Source organism: Bombus vosnesenskii, unplaced genomic scaffold, assembly GCF_011952255.1.
Source record: "Bombus vosnesenskii isolate JDL3184/JDL3185 unplaced genomic scaffold, Bvos_JDL3184-5_v1.1 scf7180000013293, whole genome shotgun sequence".
Classification (NCBI taxonomy): Eukaryota; Metazoa; Arthropoda; class Insecta; order Hymenoptera; family Apidae; genus Bombus; species Bombus vosnesenskii.
In genome coordinates, this window is record NW_022882944.1 from 1,641,335 (window position 1) to 1,669,328 (window position 27,994).

A 27,994-nucleotide genomic window follows, 5' to 3' on the forward strand; every position below is an offset into this window, starting at 1 on the left:
CTGTTTCTCCGCCATCCAAAATGTATTTGCCTCTGCTACGCTCCAGCGCCTCGCCCTACAAATTGGCATCTGACTGCCTTGTTTCGCATCCTTTTCATATTGGGCTGGCAACTAAGCGATTGCGGATTTTGTCATTAGGTGGTAATGACAAAATCCGCAATCACTTAGTTGCCGCATTAGGGTGACGCTTGGGCTCGAAAATCGAACAGTTCCACCTTCTGCGTATTTTTCACTTTTTTTTTTTTTATTTGCTTTTTCGATTTACATTTCGAGGGCGAAGCTGCAAAGAGATACACATTTTCGAAAAATGTTTTCAGCTTGCAATTTTCTGCCATACGATCGCCATACGGCAATCTCTTTGTATTCCTCTCGAACGAAGGTAGCGGAGCGTGAAAGACTCAAAGATATGGCAACTTTAATTTCGTAGAATTTCTTAGGTTTAAGACAAGCGAGACACAAATACGAGAATATCGCGTTACGTTTTTCTTCGCTTCTGAACGCGAACACCCTGTATGTAGGTAATTTAATTCACGTTAGCTTATGGATTATAGATTATAGGTCGCGTGTATGCAAATTTCTGTAGAATGTACAGGATGCTTCGGCTAAATGAAATTAGTCGAGTATCTGCCTCGTTCATTGTTCAACGAAAATCTTCTCGATACGCAGTTCTATTGTTTTAAGAGCCGCGTGTAACGTCGAAAAGAACGTTTTCTGAAGTTCGATTTTTTGACGAGAAACCTGAAGGTGTATCGATGTATAGCAGCAAATGTCCTACAGAAACGTTTTCTTCTTAGAAACATATCGTAAAACGATGTTTCTCGTCGCGGACGTGCATGAAAAATTTCTCCATTATTTTTATCGAACACTGGAATTATTCAAATACGATCCAAAGTAAAGATAATTTCATTATTTTGATCGAATACTCGCATAATCTCGACGATCTAATATCGACTGTTTTCTGAAACGAATGGCCACTGGATTTTTCGTCTGCTTGGATATAACGTTATTCGAGATCGTTTCTTCCAATTTACCGTGAAATATCGACCGTGATATAAATGTTTTAGGACGTGTATAAACCGACGGAGGCTAGCACTGGGTCGTGAAACGTCTGAGTAGCTTGGTGCACTTGAAACTGTGCCAATCCTCGAAACCGAGTTCCGCTGGCTGCATAATAAAACGATCAGATCTGGTGGAAAAGGGCCAATGTCAATATCTTGGACCGCGTACGACAGTCAGGGAATGCGCGTGGGCTCATTCAGCCGCGTTCCACGAGTTTTGCAACTCCCTCGACGCGAATAAAAACTCTCAGAGACAATCGAACTGTCTTTGTGCCTCGTTGCGGTTCACCTGTGGAAACAGTGAAAATAGAATGCCGTGGTTCTAGATGCTTGGAATTATTAAAGGAATAATTAAAATTAATAACAGACGCTTAACAGTCGCTGTCTTTTTCTAATAGTTTCATGTTATCGAAATGTTTAACTTTAAAACAGAAGAAAAAAGAAAGAAAGAAAGAAAGAAAGAAAGGAACGGTTCTTCTTCCTGACACGCGTGAATTTAGGGGTTCGATCTTGTGACAATCATTGCGACAATGTGTATGTAATATTTTTGAGAGCGTAAACTAAGAAGGTAAAACCTCGGCGGATAACTGTTTTACCTACCGAGCAGTGTAGAAAGCGCTGTACCTTATTGGATATCGTGTGCGCATTTCGTGGAACGTTACACCTTCAAATTTTCTATAAATACGTGGTACACGTACGTGAAAATCCGCAGTTTAGCGATAAAGCCATTTTTAATATTATTTACGAGTCTTCTTGGTCGTTGAAAGAAGATGGGGATATCAAAATTGGAGAACCGTGCCAGAGCTGAAATAATAGAAGAATTATACGTTGGAGGTTTTCATTGGTATTCCAGTGTGAATTTATTTTATCTTTTTAGTTGAAAGATTTACACAAAGTTTACGCAAAGATACTTAAGAAAATTACTAATGAAATTGGTTCGCTAAGAACCAAACCTTTGTTGGACCGTCCGAAAGATACCATAAAAATAAACAAAAATCTCGATTAAACAATTGCACACTATACGAAGAATACAAAATTGTTTTTTAATCAAACAACAATTCATTTGATTTATTATATCCACTTGTTTCTCATCCTTTACGTGATAATTCCTTTGTTCAAACTTTTGGTTATTTTTATCATAGTTTTTGGATGATCTTGGTCGCAACATTTGTCACACATTTTCTTAAGAATCATCGTATCGACGTTTAAATTGGCAAAAAGTAATGAATTCACGCTAAAACAGCAAACGAAACAATGGTAGCCAGACGAATAAAGTAAATGCGAGCGATCGCAGATTTAAAATAGTAAAAGATCTGAATGACGAGAATCTCTTTTATTTCATACTGAATTGATCGTTTCTTTCATTTCAAACGTTTATACGAACATCGCTAACGAAACCACCTGTTTCGCTAAAAAATCGAATATTCCTTGCCTCCTGCAGCCAGCCAGAAAATAACCAACAAAATCCCAACGAAACTGTTACTACGCGAGAAATAAAAAATTATTTACATACTCGTCTGACTTATTACACCGATTTATTTTTAACACGCTAATTCTCTTGTTCACACTTTCGATCGTTTTTAGGCTCTGGATTTTCAACCGCCGGAAAAAAAGCGTCCTTTTTTATCGAAACATCTATCAGCCCTTTTTTTCTTGAAAATCTTCCTACCGCTGTGCAAATCAACAGAAATAATAAATTCAGTCTGCACTGCGAAACGAAAGAATCGCAGTGGGTACGAGCCTTTGAGAAAATGCGAATGCAAAGGGATCACGGGTCGAATATAAACGTTCCATTTTCCGCGTTTACCGGTTCGTATCGCGTTCTAATTTCGTTCCGGCGGAACGATTATTCGAAATGGAACTGAACCGCCGGGCTGTTTCGTCATCGGAATGGCAGGAAACGCGCGGACAAGTCGCAGGAATGGTACTATTGATTTTTGGCTGCTCCTTTTTCGACCCTATCCGTCTGCGATTCTGTCCCCTCGAATTATTCGCCATTGCTTCCACTGCACACCCCCTTGATACGTGCATTTTATTCCGCTGTGCGTTCTCTCGTCACGTTTGCCGACTGCCAGCGAAATAAGTGGCTTGGAAAGAAACAACCGCCCGCCTTCTAATTGCGCTCGCTGTAACGTCGCACGTTGACAAATTTCGTTAAAAAGACGAATTCGTTGCTGCCCGGTTTTCGTTCTGCCCGGCCATTATTTTCTCCTTAGGCTCTTGCTGCGTCGGAAATATTATCGGGTTGGCAACTAAGTGATTGCGGATTTTGTCATTAGATGGTATTGACAAAACCCGCAAACACTTAGTTGCTAACCTAACATTATCGAAGGTATTTTTCTTGTAAATTTCATCGATTGTTTTTCCTAATTTTGTTGTATCGCGCGTTTCGTATTCTCGAAGCTTAGCTGTACGACGAGAAGAAAATAAGACATTTTAGATACTACGCGTTTCGTGTACTTCGCGTTGGACGAATCAGCTAATGACGAATTGCTTGTACACGTGGCAAGGATCGATCTAACCAGCGACCTTAACGCGATCGAATGTTGTATACTCTGTCGGAAACGAAGAACAACGTGGACATCTCAGTGGAAATATTATACGGCGATAAGAAACGAGAACCTACAGAGACACGGTAACTGAGAACGCTATTATGTTGCAGTCGATTTGACGTGCAATAGTCACGGGCACTTGGATCGTTGAAAGTAAAATTCTATCACCGTGGAACTCACCGTGTAACTGTCGAGAATTATGGATCTTAATCGCCGAAATAAACGTATAGGAACAATTAGATTACACTTAGAATTGATATCAAAATAGTTTCAGATTTATTTAATACGTGATTTACAAGATATTCGTGGATATACATTCGCACGCGTCTCAGCACTCTCTTTGTCCCGCCATCTTCTTTACCACATTACCAACGGAACAGTTGCATTCATCTGTTTTCACAAAGGATATAACCTAACAAACACGAAGATGGTCCCCGTTGGGGGTAGCCACCCACATGTTATATTATTATACCACTAAGCTATAATATTTTACCAAATGTCCTACTGGACAAATTGTAAAATTTAAATAAATAAATAAAAAAATCTGTTTTACGAGACGCTGTGCACGCACATACTCCACACACTCATACTCATATATATGTGTCACTACTACGCGGCTAATCTAGCATAGCACACAAAATTACACATGTGTCAATAGTAACGATACAAAATTTATAATAACAGTGATAAACGTGCGAGATGATATTTTCGGGAGAAAAAAGCTGTGGAGATTGAGAGAGTAGGAAGCATCGGTCGATACTTGCAAGGCTAGGAGTAGGTCACACAAACTTCATCCGTGTTCACCTAATCACGAAAGAGGAACCGAGGAAGCGGCAACGTTCGCAACGCAGAAAGTCACTGTGAAACGTTTAGTTAATTGAGTGGATAAGAAGTTGAAAACGAAAGGCGAAAACACAACGTTGCGAGCAATCTCGAAACTAAATAAGAAGGAAGAAATTCTTTTTACCGATCGATTTTAGCTCAGTCAATTTTCATTGAATTTAAATAGAAATTCCAAATTTCATATCAATCGTTCGTTCGTGGTTATTGCTTTCGATCGTCTAATTCTCTGTAGATTCTCATATCGACAAAAATTGAGAAATTAATTAATCGGATAATAGAATCTATTTGTATACACCAGGAAATTTAAGGGATGAAATAAAATAGAAATCAAGAATAAAAAAAATTGCGTTTTATATTGCAAAAGCGACTGACGCCCAGCTCGTCAACGCCCAGCCCAAACTGCTAACTGCAGTCAGAGATTTGAAATGTGGACAATATGCTTGTTTTATGACGTAGAAAGGATGTTTGGACCCCAAACGGATAACGAGAAGAGGGTAACATTTTTTTAAAACAGTTTAATCGTATTTTTATATTCACTGAAGTTGCAGACTCGGCATATGAACTGCTCGTTAAAAATAAACAAACAAGTGTTCGAACGTTTCTCGAAATTCGACTCTTAGGGGGGGGGGGGGGGAGAAAAAGGGGAGGTTTCTCTCTTTCAGAAGATAACCATACCTTTGTACCGACCGAAATTAGGTACGTGAAATTCGGCACGTGCACGCCTCGTTAGAAATAAACAAACACGTGTTTGACCGCTTTTCGAAATCCAATCCTTATGGGGGGTGAGAAAGAGTACGTTTTTTCTTCTTCCAAGAAATAATCGTATTTGTATGTTCGTTAAACTTAGACACCGTGAACTTCTCGTTGAAAACAAACAAACACGTGTTTGAGTGTTTTTCGAAATTTAACTCCAACAGGGTGTCCAAACAGAGGGTTGTAAACATAAATTGGAATAATTGTGCGTGAGAAGCAGCGGACATTCAGCTAAATGGATACAAATCCGCCTACTGATACGATGTAAATATGGTAAATATCGTAAATAGTATTTGTGACCAAACAACAACGTGTTAGCGTAATATAATATGTTTATATATAATATATACAGGGTGGTTGGTAACTGGTGGTACAAGCGAAAAAAGAAGTCGAAAATATAGAATAAGAATTTAAAAAATTAAAGAAATAACGTCAATCGAGACAACGATCTACGGTGAGATCCGTTACAACGAGACGCGATAAAGTGCACGCGTACCGAGCGAAAATTCAAAGTCGATTTTCTCGAAAACGAAGCCTCGAACGAAAAATTTTTATTCTATATTTTCGACTTCTTTTTTCGCGTAGAATCACCCCCTTTCCGCTTGTACCACCAATTACCAACCACCCTGTATAATATAATTATGTAACATAAATGTTAAACTTGCAAATTTGGAAATCGGATTATCTTTTTCCTGTCTGAAATTTTACCCACGGTTTTTTGCTATTTCTCCTTTGAACCTCTCAAATTAAACATTCTATGCTAATAATTATTACATGTATGGTAACTATAGAAAGTTATTAATTTTAAGTAAATTCTGGTCTCTCTTTTTTCTTCTTTTTAAATACAGTTTCTACGATGTACCGAATATTCAACTAAAATCATCGCCGATAATAATCGACCTATATCTCGATCACACACACACATACACACACACACACACACACGTACAGAATTAAGTAACTCGAATCTTTTCGAAATTTAATTACATAGGTAGGTTTTACGTGACGTATCGTACGATTGGAAGCTCCGATCGGTGAAATTCGTAGCGTAATATTAAGATAGACGTTACGCAAAGTTCCGCTAGGTCCAATTAGCGCAGGATTCGATTGTTTCGGTGGAAAAAGGGAAACGCGAAATGGACGCCAGGGTTGCCGACGAAATTTCAATTTCGGGCCCGGCTAACGCCGCCAGCTACGATGCTACCAAACGAAAATATCGGAAATTATTTTATAACTACGTCTGTCCCTCTTCGATACGCGTCCGAACAACTCTGATTTAATTGCAAACGCCAACACGAAAAAAATATAAATTTCGTTGTTGAAACTGGAGGTACTCGTTGTATCGTTGGAGGTGAACTGGCGAGATAATTTTCTACGTTTCGCGAACGTATAAAATGACGAAAGAAAATACCCAGTACGATACTAATACATATTTTCAAACGATTATAGTGTGTGTGTGTGTGTGTGTGTAGATTATTCAAATAGATCTTTTTGTATCATTGTACGACAAGTTTCAATCTTATCTTTAAATATGGAACGTAAGAACAAGATTCAAACGAGATAGACGTTTTGTATTCTTGAGATATTTTCGTTATTATTTCTAAATTGACGAAGAAACCAGTTCTGCTGGTAGTGACCGAGTGGATCCATTTTCTCATTGCCTGTTTCAAAAATTCTTGCCGTTTCTACAACTCACGATCTACGTACGATACGATCCAACGAAAGAATCGTTCTTATCACGGCAATAAATTTCGCTCGTTATTAACCTTGACAATCTGAAAAGGTTAATATCCATTCTATCTCTGGGTAAATATTATAATTCTGAAAGATACAGGGCGAGGCGCCTGAAACAGGCCACCTGAACGTCTCAGCTGTTATCGGCGAATGGAAAGGCGCAAATTTAGTTGGCCTGTTTTTAGGCGCCTCGTCCTTTATAATGCAACCATTTTCCATATATTTACGTAAAATCTCGAGATGCACAAGAAGATGCTAAGATGCACAAGACGCGGCTAACGCGCAGAGATATAGAAAATACTTAAAATATCGTACTTGCTGTAATATTTCATGGATAAACAAATTTTCCATCTGAACTTCCTTCTCCTTTTTTTACACTCATCTCGATGAAAGTACGAATTTGCATCTAATAATAACGCCCGGCTGGCGCTTATCGGCCCAAAAAACTCGATAGAAAGAGTATGTGCAGTCGAGTCACCGAATTTCCCTAGGCAACTGGCCAATGTAACTAGGAACAATTCACCGGCGATCGGTCCCGGTGATTCCCCTAGAGGCACTAAGAATAATTCCCCTAGGAAGAAGCGGAACATAGAAAACTCTCCGAAAATGTACTCCAACGATTTCTCTAAATTCACAGGAAAATAATCGCCCGCTAAACGAATCAAGGATACCCCGTGAACGTCGCTTTACGATAATTCAGGCGCGTGCTACGACGAAACGCACACGGTGATTTCACGTTTTATACGGGTCGAGGGGCGAAAGAAAAAAAAAAAAAAAGAGAACTGGCAGCAGCCGTACGAGGCTCATGGGAAACAAATCGACAGACGGAGGAACACACCATGGGTGGCGTATATATTGATCGACGAGGGAGGGTGGACTTTATAACGTGCGTACCACCCTAGCGCCGTTGGGGCGCAACATATAATTTTCATGAGACTGCCATATAACGCGTTTCCTGTCAAACGCACAAACTTATCCGAGGTCCGCGTCGTACATGCCTGCTCGGCAATTATTCACCGCCATTACGGTTTTGTTTCCATCCACCGGCAGCCCTTCATGTTCCGTCATCCTATTGCTATAATTTCGACGACAGTCCTTTCGGAGAAGAAACTAGGAGGACACGGTTTGGCGATTTCTATTCGATTTCGCACGATCGTTGTAATTCTTCGTAGTGGTAATTGGCAAAAAAAATTTTTTTTCGGGGGAGGGGGGAGGAAGCGGAGGAAGGATGATGAATAAGTTAGCAGAGGAATTTTTTTAACGTTTTTAATTTTACACTCAAGCGCCCTTTTAAATTTATTATTCTCAATTTTTGAAATACCGCAAAGTACGTGACGAACGACGCTGAGTTTGAATAAAATCGTCGTATGCATAGGTGAAATTTTGAAGATAATACTTTCGCGGAGAAGCTAAGAGAAATATGAAGATAGATAGTTTTGCGTTATTCATGGGTTTCCGGTGATCACTGTGATTCTTGAGAATTGTAATTGGCAAATTTTCTGTAGGAAACAATAGACAAATTTTTCGTCTACCAATTCCATTTATACCAATTGTTCCATGCCTTTAATTCTGAACTCAAGTAATCGATTGTTCGAAATTTTCCAATCGTTGTAGATTACGATAGCAAGTTTTAACGAAAGCGTTGCACGTACGGATCCAATCTCGATGATATACTTTTGGGGAGAAAGTAAGAGGAATGGTGAAACATGAGGAACGATAAAGATGCTTTGAGCTTTTTTATGGCTTCGGATGATCACTATGATTTTTCTTAGACGATAAGAGAGAGAGAGAGAGAGAGAGAATGGTAAATTGGAAAATTTGTTGTTAGGAAACGACAGATTTTTCAAGATCTCGGTGATAAACTAGGTCAATACACATAGTTTTCTTTTTTCTAACGTAAAAATCGAGCTACTATAAAATATAAAATTCCGACAATAATAAAAAAGAAAAAAGTAAAAGCAGCTACGTATATTATAAGAAGAAGGCTAAGAATAAAAACCTCAATTAAAAATACAACGAAATTTCCAGGAATCGTTATTTATTGATTAAATGATTTATATCAGCTGTGGGAGGAGGATCAATTAGGGGCGTGATTCGGCGCCTATCGATCACGACACAACGTATTAAACGCAACATTGTAATCCAATAAGACGACAAATCACTCACCGCACGCTTTGGATTTATCGAAAAGACGATTTCGCGAGGAGAAGATGAAGAATTCTCAGAAGTGCTCACTGGCCCTCATTTTTCTTTCTTCAATCTGACCTCCATAATTCTATCGTATATTATATCTTTCCTCTCTTTCTGTCTCCTTTCGTTTCGCCATCGCAAACGAACCAATGTGTCTCGTTGCATTTACAGCTGGCTCGAAATATCTGCATCGTTATAGTAAATTTGTAATTTTCCTGCTGCCAGCTAATCGTGGATCATCGACGTCGCCGAAACCTTCGTACGTCCATAAATATTAGGTCATCCCATAAGTTCGTGCCGTTTTTCGAGCGGTTATGTATGTTATTTTTTTTAAACGCCTATGAATCGTTGTCTCGGGTATTTTCAGAACATTTCACATCTCTTGAACTGTGAAACTTCGTGATTTTTCAACGAGATCGCGAATTTTATGTTCGTCTGTGTGAGGAGGACGCCCGGAGCGTTCCTCGTCTTCTAAACAGAAATTCTCAGCTCTAAAACGTTGCAACCACTTGCTACAGGTGCGAGATGAAAGCGCATTTTCGCCGTAAACAGCACATATGTTTTTCGTGGCAATTGTTGCTGAACATCCTTTCCGAGATTCATATAACACGAGATGTCGAAAATGGATACGCATTTCACTCATCATTTTTTACTGTTACAAGTCACTGTGTTCGCTATATTACGACCTTATATCCAGGAAAATCTGTTCTCGATCAGCTAAGCTCAAGTGCATTGGTCCCTTATCGCCGTATGTTTAGAAATCGACGCATGAAATGTATACACAAAACTCGGCACGAACTTATGGGATGACCTAATATTGCAGTACCGTACTTTAGGCAGGCACCTTACGATACGAGCCGCGTAACGTAAACGCGGTGTAAATCAATTTTTCGCGCATTTGATTTAACACCGCATCACGAGAGCGTGACCTTCATCCTGTTTCGCGCAGAAGTAAAAGCAAGCGTAGGTAAATGTTGGTTAGTTTCTCGCTGAGAATCGTCCGCTCCACGCTTTACAGAATTCTCATTTTACCTCTCATTACTCGGTAATAATCAACTTTTCTTTGACTTACACCGCTTTTGCATATGCAGCGGCTCGTATATTTTCACGTTGCGCGTATTCCACGAACCTCTGAATTTTTACATTCGCCATAAAATCCGCGAAAAAGCGTAGTCCACTGGCCGATGATAATCGATCGTCGATATCACATTTAGTGGCACACTAAACACATACCGAACGCTATGTATCTACCGAGTATTATACCAAACACTATACTTCACGTACCTTTATATAATACATTTTTGCACGTTACGTGTATTCCACGTATTTTCGAGTTCTTAAACTTTCCATGTATACGCAGAAGAAGAAACGAAATAAAAATCTGCGAACTGCTCACCAAAACGATAACGATACTACTAACAATAATACTATTAATAGTAATCGATTCTCAGGATCATGGAAACGTTGGTCACATCAAACGCGGAACTGAACGCCAGTGTCGGTTTTCTCGGCAAAGTTGCTCTCGCGAGGCCAACATATCGCAGTGTGTATGATAATGCAGATAAGATAATGCGGCGGAGCATTTCTTATTTTCCCCACCGTGTTATTTTTTTCTTTTCCTCTGAAGCACGCCACGCTCTCAACAGCTAAGAAAGATTCTCGCGATCAGAGTCGTGGTGCGCGCTTCGTCGTCTCCCTTTCTCTCTTCCTCCTTCTCCCTCTCCTTTTCTCTTTTTCTCTCTCTCTCTCTCCCTCTCTCCGCCATCTTCGATATCGCCTCTCTCCTTTATCTGTTCGGTCGTTTGCATGTCGTGTTTCCCTTCGATCGACGGATTTCCGGGTGTCGGTCACTTTTTCGCTACCATGTGCTTCCAATGGGACGTGTTCCAACGGAAATGCAACAACTACAGGTAACGAGTACAGCGAGCCACAACGGTTGTTGCTTCTTCTTCCTTCTTCGATAACGTTCGCGAAAATCGCGATATCTCGTTGCACTTAGTCGCAACAGACTCGGATAGTGGCGCGGGGCTATGGCCGATTCGCCTACTAATCGGCATTAGCTTTTATGGGTTTATCTAACACCATTGTAAATCGCGCGGAAGATAACAGCGAGAAAAATAGCGCCTTCGAGCTAATACCTCGCGGCGATTAGAATCGACCGTTGCGTTACGCGTTCATAGTCGTAAGATCGAGCGCACGGTCGACCAAGCTCGGAATCGAGATGTCGCTTGGAATCGATAGTGGCAACGCGACTCGACAGGTGTACGTTTCAAAGGATAGCGAGCTGCCTGAGTCAACGCCGTTGTAAAACTAAGACCTGGTTGATAGCGGCACAGCTGATAATTTCGTTGTGTGACGCGAAACTCGTGCAATTGTAAATACGTTTTGCGCGAGGGAGAGCAAACCTTCTGGTCGATAGGAGCAAATTTTCAGAAGATTCTTCCAGTTGTGCCGATATCGATACGTTGTAACGTGTACATTGGGAAGAATATTTTTATATTACGTACGGATTTCTATATTTATATTATGTTATATACTTGTGTACCGAGAGGTTCGCGCGATTCCTTGGTGTCATAGCGCCGTTGTCAACGTAGTTGGAGAAAATGTCGAAGGAGAAGGACGAATTGTTCGAAGGGTACTACGTTCGTAGCATCGTGCGTTTTTAAGAACCGCAATGGCGCATGCGCGATCAACCATTGCGTGACTTACATAGATGCAGAAACGCCTACTTTCTTTTTTACACAGATAGGTTCTTCTCGTTATTCCACGAAAAAAGAAACTGGTTAGTTTAGGAGATATTTTAACTTCGATCTCATTGGTGGAGTATCGCATGACAAACAGGGAAAGACGTAACTCGATACTCTTGTATTTACGTCTTCTGTGTCCTGCACGTGACCAATTCTAGAAGATTAAAGTCGAAATATCTCGGCTAACTAATCGTTCTTGCCGGCATTGTATCTCGATGCAAAAAAAATGTGTACTTCCATTTAAGAAACATATTGCCACAAAATGATTGCACATGCATCATTGCAATTCCAATAAAACGTGGCTCATCCCGTAGATATTTCATAGTCAGTTAGTTGACTTATTATTAGTTACGCAACGATTATTCAAGCAATTGTTTTTCTTTTTTTTTGTTACAGGTAAGCCCGAGTTCGATAAAAGATTCAGTTCAAGGTTCAGTCATGGCTGTCGAAGATTTAGTATGGAGAGTGAGTATTCCCATGAAAGACATTGGTCGAAGTGGTGGGGGGTCGTTTCCCACTAACCTCGAGGGAGACATTGATTTCGTACAGGCTATAGCGTTCAGTTTCTGTAATCAAATATCTTAGGTCTACAGAGTGGTACAAAAATGATGCAATTTTCAATTCCAAATAATTTATTAACGTATACATAGAAGAACTTGACAGTATACAAGGATCGTAGTGATTTATCTCTTTTTTCTTTTTTTTTTTAAACATTATTTTGATTTTGCATTGTTATCGTATCGTTTTCTTCTTCTTTTCGAATGATAATTTCTAGAATTATCTTTAGTTAAAATACACTTTGGGAAACGTTTGATCGATCCTAACCTAACGCTGAACAATATTTTTCGAGTTTAGAATTAATTTATAATTAATTCAGAACTTACCGAAGTGTATTTTAATTAGAGATAATTTTAAATTCGGAAATTATTATTGAAAAAGAAATTTCGGATAAGAAGACGATACAAGAGTAATACGAAATGTAAAATAGTGCTTACAAAAAATAAAAGTTAGAATATTAAATTAATTTAGAATTATCTTTCGGTGAAATAGCATTATTTCAATCGAAAAACGCGATCGAGTATCGTAACGAGGATAAGAATATGATAAGGAAAATATCGTTGGTGTCTTTTGTGGACCTTGCAGATTTTTGATAAATTTTCTAGATTTTTAATTCGCTACCAGCGTAACAATGCGTTTAATCGAAAAGTTCTCTGAACAAGGTTTTTTTTTTTAATTTAAAGCTTCTCTAAGCAGTGTCTCTAATTTAAAACTTCTCTATATAGTATAACCTACACTATACAATAGGGGTGGCTATAGTTACCCTATAGTCACCCTATCAAGACCGAGGGATGGCAAAAGTCACGCATTATGGGTGTCGAATTTTCTCCGTAGTTTCCAAGAGTATAATACTTCTCTTGCAATCGATATCTCGATTCTCTCTCTTTCTCTCTAACTCGAAACTAGCTAAAACGTTCGCCTAACTATATATCCTACATATTGTACCGCATACCAATCATTGTATTAATTTATCTTATCATAGCACAATGATTTTTGACGAATTTTGGAAAATCATTCTGTATATTAATTTTTGTCACATTAGTAGTCGCAAAAGCTTTACGTTCCAACTAGTTCGCGAATTTTCACGCGTTTGTGAGAAACTCGAAGGTACAGAAATGCACAGAACGTGCATACACATAATAATGTGTGAAATATCCAAAGCGTAGTATTTGCTATGGAATTGAAATATAGTAATCGTTATATATAGTTCTTACCGTTATATTCTATTAGACAATGAGATATTTATGATTCGAAGTTTATTACGTTTAAATATATCGCGAGACAAAGTTGGCATATTTCTACGCTATTGCGGCCATTTGCAATTTTATGTTCCACCTCTTTGTGTCTTAGTTATGACTTACGTGTTTAATTCACGTAAGATACAAGTCCAATTTCTAGGTTACCCCATTGAAACAAATAAATATCTATGTGGCGGCACTCGACAGCACAAATACCGCCACTCGATACAAACAACTAACGGACGACGGTAGCTAGTGGTTAGCGCATTAGATTACGAACGTTCGGAACGCGGGATCGAATCCCGGCGACCGAAGTCCAATTTTTCTTCCATTCTGAAATAGGATTCTAAAATAGGAAGAAAATATAGCAGTACCACCCCCAGCAGTGACATCTACAGCCTCCAGCCACAATCACCACGGACACGACGACATATTCATCTCATCTACACCAAGCGATACATATATCGCGAAATATCCATAATCGATCTATAAATATAGTTTATAGCGTCAGGTAAAAACCTATTTCTATTTCTGTCTATGAGTTTCGAATTATATTCATAAAAATATGAATGAGCTTGCTTGCATAGATATCCACGCTTTACTCGCAAGACAGAGAGAAAGAAAGAGAGAGAGAGGGAGTTCATCTGACGGTTCATTAACCCCGCTAGTGTATACTACTCTTTTAATTCGCATAAAAGACATCAGAGCTATTTTAACCAATGAAATTAGACGGCGGAGCGTATTTAGCTCGAAATTGCGAATCGCTGGGGGAACGAGCAGAGGGAAAATTACAATTTAACTAGGTTCTCGTGTCCGCGTTACGATTCCACCGTACGTGGATGGAACACAATGAACCACTGGCACGTCGCGTTACGTGTTATAATCCCGTGGGAAAAGACGGACGGACTTAGTTTAGACTTTAAGGGTGGCGAGGTGAAGCAGAGAGAAATTTAATTACAAGAAGCTTGGGCCTCGTGTCCGCTGCCCGCGGCTTTTCACCTTCTTCCACCTTCTTACGTTCTCGTTCAGAAATTCGTTCGTACAAAATTTGGAACTCCTTTGGGTATTTCGATCACATGGTTTCTTTTCTTTTCTTCTTTGGATTGTGGAAAAAATGTTTCTTCTATTATTGAGAATCCAGACGACGTATATATACGTTCTGTGTATTTCAATCGAATTGGAAGAAAGTTTACTATCAGTTTCGTTGCGTAGTTGTCTTTCTTAGTTGTTCATCTACGAATTGCCTTGTTCTCGATATTGGAGCTGCGGATTCGAAATTACGCCCATTAATTAATAAACATCGATTGCGAAAAAATTGTTCCTGAAAATTTCTGTTTTTGCCCTGCAAATTGTCGAACAACAGCATAAACGAAAACACAAGCATCTTCTATTCTAAAACGACGTAAAGACGTTAAAGCAGAAGGAAATGAAAGCAAGTGGAAAAAGTATGCGTTTTGCTCGCGAGTAACGCCCGCAAAGGCGCTGTCCTAGAAAGCGGTGGATTCCCTGGAAACGGCAGCGATAGTTTATTCGTGTCACAACGTGACCACGTTGCCACGATCGATCCGCCGACGTAACACGATTTCGTCGATGCAATCGAAACTCGATTCCTCGAGCGTGCTCGAATTTCCATGAATCCTGGCCGCTTCGAGAATTCGTGAGATCGGCTTTCTAGGGAATTTCGTCGGGCCTCCCTGTCCTCGACGATAATAAAGAAGGGCCGAACGAGTGTCGAGTTGGACGAATTGAACGTCGATGGGAACAGTTGATTGGATTTGTTCAAGCAGTTTGCTCCTAATAAATGCGCAAATTGTCATGCCACGTTTCGCTACTTCAGACCGAGCGAGTGACAATCTTCTTCCCCCTAACGTTCTAGTAAAATTAATATGGCGGAAACGTAGACGAGCATTTGTCCACTGACTGGCAGGCTTACCAACGTGGTTTCTTATACGCCGAATCCCGAAAATGTGACTTTTTTCCAACTTAGTTTAAATATTTTTCTTCTTATAGTCTCGAACTATAGCCAATGTTACTGCAAACTCGTTTTAATATAAAACAACAATGATGCAAGTATAAACTAACTACATTTGCCTTAAACTCGCCTAATAACCTTGGTAAGCGATGCTGTTGAGAAAAATCTTTTCTCTCGTATCCTGCGTTAGATCAAAAGCAAGAAACGGAATACGATCGAAGCTTGTCGATGCTATTAGAAGAATTAGGGCGGAATAAAGTTTCTACTGTATCGACGTGTGTATTTACCGTGCAAACGAACGCTTGAAGACTTCAGCGATGAAAAAAAATGTACGAATGTAATGTCAACGAGGAGAAGAAAACCTAGATTTCGATCTTTCCTCGTAATTTGATTGCGAAAAATATATTTAAATACGTCTGGCCTTTTTAAGATAGTTTTTGGCTTAAATAAAGACACGAAGTTGGCAACCATGCAAAAGAATATGCGGATGCCTTCCACGCGTTTGGTCATTTTAAACGACAGTTTCGCTCGTCGTTTCGTCTTAAACGGCCGTTTCGCTCGTCGTCAAGGCATATTTTTATCAAAATGAAGGTTTGTTCGCTCGATGTAAACGCACCATTACGAAGCTTTTTAAGACGATTCCGTGGAAGAAGAGCGAAGAGATAGGGAATTTTCGTTTCGATTACAAGAAGATCGGAGTTAGAAGGAATTCAACGAAGATTTATTTTAACTCTGCTGCATTCTTTGGGCAATCTGTAATTCAACCATGTGTTTTTATCGTTAGCTTGCAACTATTAGGATCAAATAGAAATGGGTTAATTTTTGGATAAAGTGGCGGGACGTTTCGAGAAGAAAGTTTACTCTGAGATTGTATTTAACTTCTCGATTCGTCTTATAATGGTCAGTTTCGTTTTTTCTTATTTCCTTTTCCTCTTTTTTTTTTTTTTTTTTTTTTAATAGAACATAGCGTTGCAAAGCCTATTATCGGTAACCAGATGTTGATCTGAGTGGGTCGGAACTAAGAAAACATCTTGGTGGAAGAAAAAGATGTCCCAGTCCACGTACTCGATGTAATACCGCGTTGAAAAAATTGAAAAGACTCCGTGGGTAGATTTTAAAATGATCCGGACAAATCCGTTTCGTGATGTCGATCCGTCTTATTTCGAAAGCAACAGCGGTCTGCATCTTCTTTTATTAAGAAACATTCCAAGTAAGAAATATAACGATGTAACAAATTTTAAAATCCATATAAAAAAAGAAAGAAGTACAAGGAACAATTGTAAAGAAAGAGACACGTTATCATCGGACGTTATCATGGTAAATCTGAAATTTCAAAAGTCGTCAAAAAGACGGCGAAACAAAATTCATCATCTGCAAACTAATCATCCTTCGAGTTTCTCTGTTTCTTCCTTTTTTACTAAGTAGTTCGAAAAACCACGCGATTATCTAAATGAGAGCAACGCTACGCAACTCTAACGACTAACTAACTTACTAATAAAGACTTGAAAGAGAAACGCCTGGTAAGAAGAACGATAAGACGAGAATGGGAGAACTCGTGGCAAAATGGCAAAACACCATCTTACGTGAATGCAGAAGGAACGTACGCTGATTAAACTCGACTGTGGCTTTCACGACAACAGAACAGATATACCTAGCTGCGTTGTAAATATTACAAATATATATAATCAGAATTGATCACACACACACACACACAACGCGTGCGCGCGTGCATATTTAATTAACGTTTGCGGACTGCAGACGCGAATCCGCGTTTCATAATACCTCATGCGGTATCCTATAAAAATGTTAACTACGATTAATTAAAACAATAAAAGAAAACCTCTATGACTCGAAGATACTACGTTTTTCCTTGATGTTGAAATTATCGGGGTCGGTCACTGTATTTGTGATAAATAGTAGTCATCGATACCTTAGCAGGCTATGGGACGAAAACGACAAATAAATGAAGATTAAGAAAAGAAAAAGATAGAAAGAACAATAAAGAAAGTAACAGTAAACTCAAAGACGAAAACGGAGACTAGACTGACGGACTCTGGGAGAATGGAAGTTAAACGAGAAATTGCGCGTGTGAATCGGAAGATATTACGCAAAGTACGAGGAAATGCTTCGTATGGAAATAGTGAAATTCCTGGCTAATGCGTACATTAATTTCTCGTAAATGTAACATGTGCGATCTGATCATCTGGCGGCGTATAAAGCGACGTATAGTTAGGACGACGGGACGAGAGGCCGGTGAATTCCAGTAGCGTGTAAACGTTTGTGAGAATCGTTGTTTTACACGCGGTTCGTCGTTGTATCGGCAAGCCGCTTAGGAAGCGGATAATAAAGAAGAAAGCGAGACAATTCTGTTGCTTAAACGGCAGCAACACGCCTGCAATCTTCGTGAAACGATCGCTCGTAGCGTATCGTCCGGTTGAAACGTATCGTTCGTTCGTCCGCGATTCGATCGGTGGCCGGTATTTATGCGATATTTTACGAGATTGTTGGAAAAGATGTGACAAATAGATAAAAAAAGTGATGTTCGTAATAGTTTGTAACAAGCGTGACAGAGATGGAGTGACGCATTACGCTCGTGTTAGATGGCTTTAGGAGGGACGTGAAAGTTTTATGGAATGGCAGGTTCCCATGGCCAAAGATGGACGTTCAACGATCCGTCCGACGACTGTTTGCTATTGTGTATCATTGTATCATTGTAGGTTCTTTAGCCAAATAGCAATCTTTTGGTAACAGCGTCGTTGAAAATATTTATTAACTTGGTTATACTGCGAATGTTCGTGCAAATTCACGTTTTTATGAAGCAAACGGAGGAAATACAATGGGGTTAGGAAATTCGATCGCTGCAATTTTCAATTCCTCCGACTATCGCAATATCGAAATATTTTCGTCGAATTTCGGTTTGCTAGATCGTATTCCGTTTTATTCAATTTCGCATTCCTAGAATAGAAAATTCCTTCGATTCTCGTAGAACGTTAGAATCGTTCGAATTCTTCGGTTGGTAACGATCGACGAGACCTTGAAATCTTATCTGATCGCTGAAATTTGACACTTCTTTAATTCTCATAATACTACGGCGTTCGAGTCGCGCTCGTTTCTCGTAACTAGAACCTTTCAGTTCTTATCGTTCGGTTTCCAAAATATCGAATTTCTCCGATTTCTGCGATCAATTTAGATTACAAATTTCAGATTCTTTCTAAAAACAAACGAAAATACCAATCTAGAATACTAATAAAATAATAGCTGCGAATGTAATAACGATAAATAATTATTTACATCACGAAACAATTTCCTATCTGTTGCTCTCCACGCATTTTTAATTACATCTCCATAAACGTATAATAAATTGGCACGAATATCCGCTACGATCTACTTGTAAATTTATTCGACGCGTGTGTCAGCTCGGATCGAGGATACACAATTATCGATGCCCGTGTTTCGCTAGAAAGTAGCTATCCAAGCTTCTTCCGGTAGGACAGCCTAGCGGAAGATCGACAGGGAATCGAGTTTGAAACGATATTGCTGTTACGTTGGTTGGCGAAGTTTGCCATCTGCGATCGAGTTACTGCGAAAATCGTCGGTACGGCCGTTTTATTGGATCCCGGAAACCCGTGGCACGAATTGCGATTGTCTGCAACTTGCGCCAAGCTAGGGCAAAGTGAATCGAGGCTCGTTAGCGTTTCATTATACTCGTGGGACTATAGTCGATCGCGCACTTATCGAGTTATGGCTTCAATGGCAGTGTTTTATTAAACACAGTTGCTGCATCGTGAAATTAGTAGAATTAGCGTCGTTTGTTTGCTTAGTTCTCGATTCGTTCTACAAGTACAAAATTTCATTTAATTTTCGCGCGCTTTTGCGTAATTTTGTTTAAGATGTCGCTGCACTGGTATTGGCTACACTGCAAATTTTTACGCGTTTGCCAGAAAACTTGCACAGAATGCGTGTGATACGGAAAGACATACAAAACGTGCACAAGGTATAGCGCTTGCTATAATCTTTGATAGGCAAAACTCTATAACTGTACAGTGTACGTCGATAGTTTTCTATCGACGTTTTGTTCTCTGAATAATATTCTCGGAAATATGAAATTGCATAAAAATGCGCGGTCTACTGGCAACCGATTTTTATATCGCTGCCAACTATTTTTCAAACTAGTTTCGAGCGTGTCAAATTCTATACAGTTTTCTTATCTTTGAAATTTTAACGCTAACACCGTTGTACCATCATTTTATGTTTCTTTTAATTGTTTCGAGCGCACAAAAATTCTGTGCAAATTTTCTCCTATGTTTTTAATTTTCAAAATTCTACTCGACTCTGTTGGTTTGGCAACTAAGTGACCGCGGATTTTGTCATTAGGCGATATTGACAAAATCCGCAACCACTTAGTTGCCACCCGTTTCTATATTTCTTTTTACTGTAGGTTGGTTCAAATAACAAAATGTATTTCGAATGCATCAAATTCTATACATAGTCGTCTTCAGCGTTATTTCTCAAGCTTTACTCGACGTCGATAAACCTTTTATCTTAACAACCCTTTTATTTTCTTTCTTCTGCCTTTTCTTTTCCATTCGTATCGTCTACCTGAATTTTCCTATCGTTTAACTATTCTTCGAGGCTATTCTTGGTATCGATTTATGAGATTTAATCTAAATTTTTAGAAAAGTTTTATCACCGATACTCACGCAGATAGCGTCGTTGAAAGCTTTTGCCGCTTTCGTATAATGACGTCATCGTTGCATAATAGTTAGCCGTAAAAAGACTGTACAATTATAGAGCTCTCAGTTATGAAGCTAAAAGCCTTCGACTATAGAATTATGAGAAGATGCGCAACTGGCAGGTGTAAATTTTCATTGCATTTCGATGCTGTAAAGCGTAGAGGATTTCGTTATTCTTTTTAAATGAAACTTATTTTTATCTTCTTTTTTTTTTACTGGCATTGTATTTATACAAATTTTCAATGAAAATATTTATACGTCTAATTTTTTAGTAAAATATTCAATCGTTACTATTTAACATTATTTCTATAATAATAGTTCTATAGTTTTCTTACTGGAATATTTAAGAATTTTATTTTCATTAGAATGTTCGTCAATTGATTACTCTTGTTGTTTACGTTAAAAAGAAAGGAAAATTGGAATACCTAAAAATGATTTATGTTTTCGCTGGCGTTTTTCACGCTGACACATTAACATAAAAGATAAGAAGAAAGATACACAATTTTTTATTATAACACTCGGGAACTGATATTTTTCTCTTAGAATATTTATTAACATAACAAATTACAATTATCATTGGCCTCTATCAACGTCGCGGTGATTATTATAGGTTAAAAAAAAAAAAAAAAAATGAAATTAACGCCATGCGAAGATTGACGTAGTTAATAGCACTTCCGGATTGATTCAAGGCCGTGTAATCAATTACGCTTTCATTACGCTTCTTCGCTACCTTCGTCGATTTACGTCACGCATTTACACGTAATATCAACTTCGCGAACTCAAACTCGTAATATCTTCTTCGCGAAACTAAAACTCGTGTCCTTAAACACTCGTATGATATGAAAGAGCCAACGACAAAAGAAGAAAAAAAAAAAAGAAAAAAGAATTGTTGCCAATGGCAGCTTTTATCATTATGTGGAACAGGAAGTGAAAGTGCTTTTACACTGTTACGTTTCACTAAATCCACTAAGGCACCTGAGCATGTATGTTTAATTCGCATTACGAAACAATTGATTGGCCTTCGAACGTTTACTCGAATGATTAATACAGATATTTTGCAATATTTTTTACATAGTACTTTAATAGACAGTGGCATGAAAAAGTTTCTGCCTATGTACATTTGTCATTTTATGTTCGTAGATTGATGTATAAGAGAATTTTAAATAATATCGAGTAGGAGATAAGTAAAAGAAAATAATATAAGACGTAAATATTGTTGTAGAGTTGTATAATGTGTTATTTAAAATTTTTTTTAAAATATCGCATTTGGGTTGTAAAGTGAAAAATGTATCTAACTGGAAACTTTTACACGTCACTGTGCACTGGATACAAAAATATTTGCGTAAATACTTACACACCAATATGATAAAAAAGTACCAGTGGAAAAATTATTAAAATTCATAGTGCGTCAATTCCGAACTTCCCTTTGTACAGTGGCTGCAAAAAATAATTGCAAAATACTTCTACTAAAATGGAAAAAATTACTAAAATTCATAGCGCATCAATTTTGAACTTCCTTTTGTACAGTGGCTGCAAAAAATATTTGTAAAATACTTCTACCAGAATGAAAAAAAACTACCAATACAAAAATTACTAAAATTAAAAATGCACCAATTCCGAGCTTCCCTTTGTACAGTGGCTGCAAAAAATATTTGCAAAAATCTCCCCACTAATATGGCAAAAATATCACTAATATGAAAATTACTAAAATTCATAGCGCACCAATTCCGAACTTCCTTTCGTACAGTGGGTGCAAAAAATAATTGCAAAATACCTCTACCAATATAGTAAAAAGTTACCAATACAAAAATTACTAAAATTCCTAATGTATCAATTTTATGCATTTCTTTGATCCTTCGCTGTGTATCTTTAATTTCACCAAAGAGAAGAATAAAATGAAAACACGCTCGCCTGATCTGAACAATCTCGATCGCTTCTCAGAAACAATGTTAATAGTAACAAAAGGATTACGCTTCGTTCTAAAAAGTTAATGTAACATGAATTTCGTTTTCCAATAGCCGCTGGATAGAAAGAGCGGCCTACAAAGGGTCCAGTAAACAAATGTATTATGCATAACACGAAGCTCTACTTCGTTGCGATTCCTTCTTTCAACGTTAACCGTGTTTTCTATATGTTTTTTTCCCTTCATTTTATCCCCGTTTCTCTCTCTCTTTTTTTTTTCTTCTTCTTTTTCTTTCACCTTTTCGCGGATTTACACACACGAGAGTCGATCATATTTATCGGCTGAGGAGATTGTCGGATAAAGAAAGTCGAGAATTGCCAGACGGCGATTAGTATCGTTCGCATGATGCGAATCGGATTCACGATCGAACGATCATTGTTGACCAGCGGCGTGGCTGGCTCTCTATTTTCATATGAAAAGAGAATAAGGGAAGAGAACCGTGGCTGGAGCGACGGCTAAAATTGTCGAAAGTTGACTTCGCGCCAACTTTACGGAATATCTGGTCGTTGCTCGGAAAACCTCTTCGTGGAACGATGCTCCAGCTATTGGAAAATTTGAATAAAATTCGGCAATATTTGGTACTCTTCTTTCATATATATATATATACATCCATATCTATGGTTTCAGACTATTTCGTTTCTCTTTCGTTTGACAACTTTTAATTAAACTTTTGTTGGTGAAAAAATCAGTAGGAAGCCCGAGATAGCGGAAAATTTGAATCAAAAGGCAAAGTTGTACTTTTAGGATCTTCTTCGGGATAATTGATGCTTTCGTGTGCGTTATTCTAAAGTTATTCTGCTATTAATTTTGATCAAATTTATTTCAGCGTTCACGATTCGTTCTACGGCAAATGGCTTATCGCGTTTTAGTTGATAATTGCAGACGAAAAATAAGACTAAACCTAATCTTAAACTAATCTTCTGCTAAATACATTTCTACGTTTATTAATATCTAATTATTAATATTATTAAAATACTCTAGCAACAAATACCTCGTGATTTCCATGTATCTACGTTCTCGTTTGCTGATCCGGTTCTAATCCAGTAATTGAAGGATGAAAAACGTGCCAAGCAACGAAATGACCCCAAAAAGTGTGACAATCGCGAACACCAGTCTCATTATATTTTGGTGGTATTAGGTGGTAATGGCAAAATCCGCAATCGCTTAGTTGCCAACCCAATACCACCGTCTACTGCTCTTTGAAAACGACACACTGTCGTACGCAATAAAATCATCGGAATTCCCCCTTATTCGTAGTTCTATAATCGCGACACATCTTGCCGAAAATAAGTAGCTAGATAAAAGTATCCGAGATACTTTCGCGCGTTAGTACGTCGTGGACGAATGGCGAATCGGTGAAAGGCAGAGTCGATGGCGCTGTATCGCTGAGAAACCGAGGATTTATTAATCGTGATGGGCGTTTCGCCGGCGAGAGTTTCATTGGGAAAACACAGGCGATCGTAGGAAGCCCGGAAATTGCGTACCATTATTGTCATTAAAGATTTCTACGTTTGTGTAACTTTCACCGCGGGCACGTGACGTCGCAACAAACACGAGGCTTGAGACTGAGACGCGAGCGTGCCACTTGCTCGTTAGCGATAGATTCTTCTCCCAGCACGCACGCGTACGCCAAAAAAAGGAAAGAATATCGACGTTCTAAACTTCATTGGCCCCGTTCAACGCAACATTTCGTCGAATCTTCTTCGTGTGTTGTTCGTGCAATCTCGAAAATTAGCCAACGCCTCTCCGCTGTTGCAGCTACCGTGCTACGATAACTGCGAAACGTTTCATTTGTACGCTGGAGATTGCGGCTCTTTTGTCCTCGTTGCTTGTTCGCCTTAGTTTACGCCCTCGGTTTAGATCATGTTTCGCAAATGTTTTTCTAAGAAAGGAAAAAGCACGGAGGCTGAAAATTAATTTGAGCCGATTCTCAGCACCTTGCTCGGCCTTCTCGCAATTGAGAAACTTCTCGAATGATTTCTCAAATTTCAAACACTTTGTCGATCAATCTGAGAAAACATTCGAAATGTCAAATATTTTGCGTCCAGACAATTTTGAGCCACACGCGTATTTAAAGTTAGCAATTCTACGCACCATTCTACCGATCCATTCGTTGCCAAAATTAATTTGAATCTGCTTTAATTACTCGTACGATTGAATAAACGCCTGCAACTGCAAATATATTGCTATAAAGTAATTTCAAACGGCACATGGGAAAAATCCAATCGCTCAAACAAATTACAATCGATCTCGCGTGATTCGATCGGCATTGTTGAAACGAGACTGGCGTCTATCGTTCAGTGGGGCGTTAATTGCGGAAAGAAGTTGGCGTGAATATCTCCGTGGGGGATTTCATTCATCGGTTCATTCGTTTCTTTTCTCATCTTTCTTTTTTTTTTCTTTTTTCTTTTTTTTTGAACGAGACCGACGTTCTCAGAAGCGCGTCGCGAGGAATCGTCTGAAACCGTGTTCGATTTATCCCCTCGATACCTTCAGCCTCTTCTCGCGTGTCTGCGATATTGCATTCATTCGACGAGTGGCTACACCCTCGTATACCCCTCCATACCAACAGTTTCTCAATTATCACGGCCGAACAGACGACGACACGGTCGTTGCGAATGCGCCTTGAAGCTCGTTTCACAGCTCGTGTATCACGACCTCGATTTCATTACACCCGAACGAACCAACTTCCTCGTTTCTGTCTTCTCCACGTGGAAAAAGAGCCTTTTTCTGGAAACGAAAGTGACATTTTTTAAGATACAGCAATTTTTGAAAAATAATCATTTTTGACGTAAGAAATTGTTGATTTCTAAAGTAGTGTTGGGAATATAGTAACGTTGAAGATTCAAAGTAATGGTGAATTTTGCAATAATTTGAATTATTTCATTAATTTGGGATACGAGGATTTTCCAAATAGCAATCGTTTCTAGGATGCAGCAATTTTTGAAAAATAATCATTTTTGACGTAAGAAATTGTTGATTTCTAAATTAGTGTTGGGAATATACTAACGTTGAAGATTCAAAGTAATGATGAATTTTGCAATAATTTGAATTATTTCATTACCTTGGGTGTACAGGGATTTTCAAGATAGCACTCGTTTCTAGGATGCAGCAATTTTTGAAAAGTAATAATTTTTGACGTAAGAAATTGTTGATTTCTAAAGTACTGTTGGGAATATAATAAGGTTGAAGATTCAAAGTAATGATGAATTTTGCAATAATTTGAATTATTTCATTACCTTGGGTGTACAGGGATTTTCAAGATAGCACTCGTTTCTAGGATGCAGCAATTTTTGAAAAATAATAATTTTTGATGTAAGAAATTGTTGATTTCTAAAGTAGTGTTGGGAATATACTAACGTTGAAGATTCAAAGTAATGGTGAATTTTGCAATAATTTGAATTATTTCATTACTTTGAGATACGAAGATTTTCAAGATAGCACTCGTTTCTAGGATGCAGCAATTTTTGAAAAATAATCATTTCTAGCACACAAGAGTGTTGAAAGAGTAATCATTTCCACTATACGAACAGTGTCGAAGAATAATAATTTTTTAGATACAAAAATTTATGAAAAAACGATCGTTTTTAACATACAACACTCTTGGAAGATTAATGATTTTTCAGGATAACAAACATTCCTGGCAATTATTATTATAATATATACTTGAAATTAGAATAGTCTATAGACCATAGACTGTAGAGTATATAGTGTGTGAATGAAAGCGTAGATAAAGGAAGGCGAACAAAGACTGTGAGAGGTAAACGCAGGAGATAAGGAAAAGATGTATGAAAAGTCAGAATAACGAACGATGTGGACAAATAAAAAGATGATATTACGATCCGTATATACTTTATCACGTACAGAAAATTAAACATTATACATAGAAAATAAAATTGATTCACGTACCTTGACAATCTCGTTCTTTCGAAATATAATTTTTAACGTGTGTTACCCACGTTGAACAGAATTTTCCTCGTTCATTTTTACAAAACTCAACGCAATTGAAAAATTCCAACAACTCGAAGAATTATGCGACAGCGTCAATCGTATCTATCCAACGCGTGTACTTCGCGAAACCGTCAAAAATAGCAACAAGCGACACGCACGTTAAAACGTGTAAAGTACTCGGCGTGTAAAATGTTTGAAGCAAAAAAAAAAAAAAAAAAAAGTTGAAAATTTTTGTCATAAAAATTCTTAAAAGCTCGAAGTCTGCTACTACAGCGGCATATTAATTTCTCCTTTGCTTAGTTGAAATTTTGAGATTTCGTGGAAAGATCGCCTAAGTGGATTTATTAAGGGAATATTCAACTGCGAGATTTTTCCAACGTCGAAACGCAACGAAGTATCGCGGGCCTAATACGGCCGAGAAATTAAATTAACTCGGTTTCTTGAACACGCTCAATGAGATCAATTAAGGAGAGGCTGTTTTATTCGCTGAAATTGCTACAGAGACACTGTGTTTGATTTTGAGGCGGCGCCACCAGTTGGATCGAGATCGCTCTACTTTCAACTCATCGTCATTGATCGTATACGACGTAGACGTAAGAAAATCCATCAACTCGAATCGTTATATAGTCGTGTGATCGATTAGAAAAATGTTATTTGTAAATTAAAACGTACTTAACACCGATCTTAGCAAATTGCTTCAACGTTCGATTGAAAATTCAACATTCGTCGTTCTTTCTTTCCTTCGTCTAACTTTACGTAGTTTTTACATTAATTCCTATGGAATTCTTATATTAGCAAAAATTGAGAATTCCATCGATCGGATGATATTGGCTTGGCAACTAAGTGATTGCGGACTTTGTCATTAGGTAGTATTGGCAAAATCCGCAATCACTTAGTTGCCAATCTAATGGAAGAATTCACGTAAAGTTCGACGAACGAGAAAGAAAAGGCAACGAATTTGAAATGAAATTTGGAAACCGGTGGTTTGATCGGGTCTGTGGTAGTAACGAAAATGATAAAAATACAAGGGAAGATAATTATAAAAAGGAAATAGCATAAATTTTATAGTAGATTGTTATCGTTTTTAAACAAATGTATATTTTAACACAGTTAGCTACGTTTGACGAGTATACTCGTCATCGTCTACTCTTTGCCACACATCCTGCGCGCAACAGCTTCTTCGTCTTCTCAAAGAGGTCGCATCAGCTAACCGGTTAAACGAATTAAAAAAAAAAAAAAGAGTAGAGGAAAAAAAAAATTTTCGAAATACACATTTTACTTCGTTATTTTTAATTGTACTATTTATTTATTTACAATTTTATTTAACGTATAAATATATCATGGTAGAAAAATGATAGAAAGAAGAAAGTTGTCAGAGGATGGATGAAAAAGTAAAAATTTGGTGTTTTATTTAGAAAAAGGGAAAAGGAAGAAAGTAAAATGTCGCGTTAAGCATCGAATGATAAATAGAGAGTGTCTTGTGCCGATGTTTTATAGCCGTTCTCGTGTGCGGATCGAAAGGATAGAATCGAGTTCCTTTTTCTGCCGCGATCCATTAACCTCCACGAATGCAAATGGTCGGCGAGCAAAGGCCAAGCTCTCTCGCTATTCCAGACATTCTAATCCGAGGCGAAAGTCGACTGTGTTGAGGTCTGCGACACGGATTGATTTTATCATGTGTGACTTTTTTCTTTTTTTTCTT

The 27,994-nt window shown here is 38.2% G+C and overlaps 1 protein-coding gene and 1 long non-coding RNA gene across 6 annotated transcripts in view; one reads left to right on the plus strand and one right to left on the minus strand.

The window, feature by feature from the left end:
- The window catches only part of LOC117232715 (IQ motif and SEC7 domain-containing protein 2), a 143,047-nt gene that overhangs the window by 48,603 nt on the left and 66,450 nt on the right, over positions 1 to 27,994 (plus strand). The window lies entirely within an intron of this gene.
- LOC117232720 lies at positions 177 to 10,845 on the minus strand. Of its 2 annotated transcripts, XR_004493175.1 has the most exons (4): positions 10,415 to 10,845; positions 9,107 to 9,315; positions 1,659 to 1,862; positions 177 to 1,347 (listed from the first exon to the last, which is right to left on the minus strand). It is a non-coding gene; the product is annotated as an uncharacterized LOC117232720 (long non-coding RNA). The 2 variants fall into 2 exon arrangements; XR_004493176.1 differs by lacking the exons at positions 9,107 to 9,315; positions 10,415 to 10,845 and adding an exon at positions 3,791 to 4,001.